The following is a 2698-nucleotide window of genomic DNA, read 5'->3' on the forward strand; positions in this document are numbered from 1 at the left end:
AAATATAAAAATCAATAGGGAAAATCAGTTCACCAACTCTAACTAAGACATCTTCTATGAAACCAACAGGGTAGGCAACACTTCTATTAGCTAAATGAATTACCACATCAGTTGACTGCAAGGGACCTAAAGATAGAGAATTAAAAATAGACAGAGGCATAACACTAACAGAAGCTCCTAAATCTAGCATGGCATTGTCAAACTTATTATTCCCTATAATACAAGGTATGCTGAATGTACCTGGATCTTTGCATTTTTCAGGAATTTGAGGAATAGATTTACCAATCAATGCGGAGACATTTCTGCCCATGCTAATCCGTTCACTTCCTTTAAGCTTCCGCTTATTAGTGCACAGCTCCTTCAAGAATTTGGCATATCTTGGAATTTGCTTTATTGCATCCAACAGAGGTATGTTTACCTCTACTTTTCTAAATGTTTCCAAGATCTCTTTCTCTGCCTCTTCCATTTTTTTGTTGGAAACTGCTCTTGGAGGGAATGGAAGAGGGGGAATGTGCTGCTTCTGCAAATCAGAATTACCTGTGGAAGAAGATTCACCTGCACAGAAATTGTTAGGTAAATTTTTGTCATCACCTTTTTCTGGAGTAGAGTGAAGTTTGGCAGGTTCATTTGCAGATGAGGAAGGTGCTACGGGTTGAGGTCCTTGACACTGCTTTCCCGACCTCAATGAAATGGCACTGACATTTTTGGGATTTTGGACAACTTGAGAAGGCAGCTTGTCAGAATTCTGGGACTGTTGTTGATTCAATTGGGTAGCCAATTGTCCCATCTGATTGGTTAAGCTCTGAATGAAGGCTCTGGTCTCTTGTGGAAACTGCATGTTCTGCATAGTCATTTGCCTCACAAGTTTTTCGAGGGAAGGTTGTGGAGGGGCCTCAACTGTTGGCTGTTTCTGGGGTTGTTGCTGTTGTTGGATTGGTGGAGGAATGTATGGTCTGCTTGGGCCAGCAGCATTTTGGAAGGAAGGAGCAGGCTGTTGTTGTTGTTGCTAAGGGCTGGACCATCTGAGGTTAGGGTGATTCCTCCATCCAGGGTTGTATCTGTTGCTGGAGAGGTCATAATTGTTCTGCTGTGGTTGATTTTGCTGCTGAGGTTGAGGAGGTCTATTGTAAATGTTTGCAGCATAAGCTTCAGGCTGCTCAATTGCTCCAGGTTGCTGCATGGAACGGCAAAGGTCTGTATGGTGGTCAGCAGAGGAGCACAAACCACAAACCCTTGCGACAGGAACAGATTTCTGATTCAAGGCAAGTTGGGTTACCAAGTTAACCAATGCATCTAGTTTGCCTTCAAGCTTCTTAGTTTCAGATGATGCAGATGGGTTTGTAGCTACCTCATGCACTCCTCTAATGACTATGGCATCATTTATGGCGCTAAACTGCTGAGAGTTGGAAGCCATCTTCTCAATTAAATTTCTGGCAGCAGGAGTCATGTCTCCAAGGGCTCCACCACTGGCAGCATCTATCATACTTCTCTCCATATTACTGAGTCCTTCATAAAAATATTGGAGAAGAAGCTGCTCCGAAATCTAATGGTGAGGGCAACTAGCACATAGTTTTTTAAATCGCTCCCAGTACTCATACAGGCTCTCTCCACTGAGTTGTCTAATACCTGAGATATCTTTCCTGATGGCTGTGGTCCTGGAAGCAGGGAAAATTTTTTCTAAGAATACTCTCTTAAGGTCATCCCAGCTCGTGATGGACCTTGGAGCAAGATAATACAGCCAGTCCTTTGCCACTCCCTCCAGAGAATGAGCAAAAGCCTTTAGAAATATGTGATCCTCCTGGACATCTGGGGGTTTCATGGTGGAGCAGACAATATGAAATTCCTTCAAATGTATGTGCGGGTCTTCACCTGCAAAGCCATGAAACTTTGGAAGCAAATGAATCAGTCCAGTTTTAAGAACATATGGGACATCCTCATCAGGGTATTGGATGCACAAGCTTTCGTAGGTGAAATCAGGTGCAGCCATTTCCCTTAGAGTCCTCTCACGGGGTGGAGGTTGTGCCATGTTCTCAGAATGTGCAAAATCAGAATGCTCATAATCAGAATGTGCAAAATCAGAATGCTCAAAATTATAATGCTCCAAATCAGGATGTTCAAAATCACCAATAACAGAATGCACAGATTCAACAGTAATGGAATGCTCAGGATGATCAAAAGGTATAAAATGATGCCTAAATAATCTATGAAATGTCTTATCTATCTCAGGGTCAAAGGGTTGTAAGTCAGATGGATTGCCTCTAGTCATACACTACATTCAGCATGCACAACTAGTTGCCTTGTCATGTAAATAAAGGTGCAGGTTTGAACTACAGCTACCCTCAAATGATATCCAAATGACTTGAAATTTTGTGAGCAACCTTATAAAATGATGAGAAGATAGCAAAAAAAATTTCAGGCAAAAATTCAAAGTCTAACTATGGAAGCTAAAAATGGTAGGTTAAGAAAAATAAGTGAATAAAACTTGAAAAATAAAAAACTTTTGACAGAATCGCTTTTTTTAAACGATGGAGACCTAAGCCAGCCTATAGCTAGCTGCCACAGCGTAGGAAATTTTTTTCAACCCCAAATGCATATATAATAATTGCGATTCTGATAACCGGAGCAAAAGTTATGGCCGTTTGAAGTTTCGACAAACACAAAATTTGCTACTTTTTTGGAACTTTCAAACCTGACCAAA

General features: G+C 41.3%; 1 non-coding gene across 1 annotated transcript; it reads left to right on the top strand.

The window, feature by feature from the left end:
• Window positions 1–1541: 1541 nt before the first annotated feature.
• Window positions 1542–1648, top strand: LOC114382874. Its single transcript, XR_003660332.1, has one exon. It is a non-coding gene; the product is annotated as a small nucleolar RNA R71 (small nucleolar RNA).
• Window positions 1649–2698: the final 1050 nt, after the last annotated feature.

This window comes from Glycine soja, chromosome 13, assembly GCF_004193775.1.
Source record: "Glycine soja cultivar W05 chromosome 13, ASM419377v2, whole genome shotgun sequence".
Taxonomy (NCBI): domain Eukaryota; kingdom Viridiplantae; phylum Streptophyta; class Magnoliopsida; order Fabales; family Fabaceae; genus Glycine; species Glycine soja.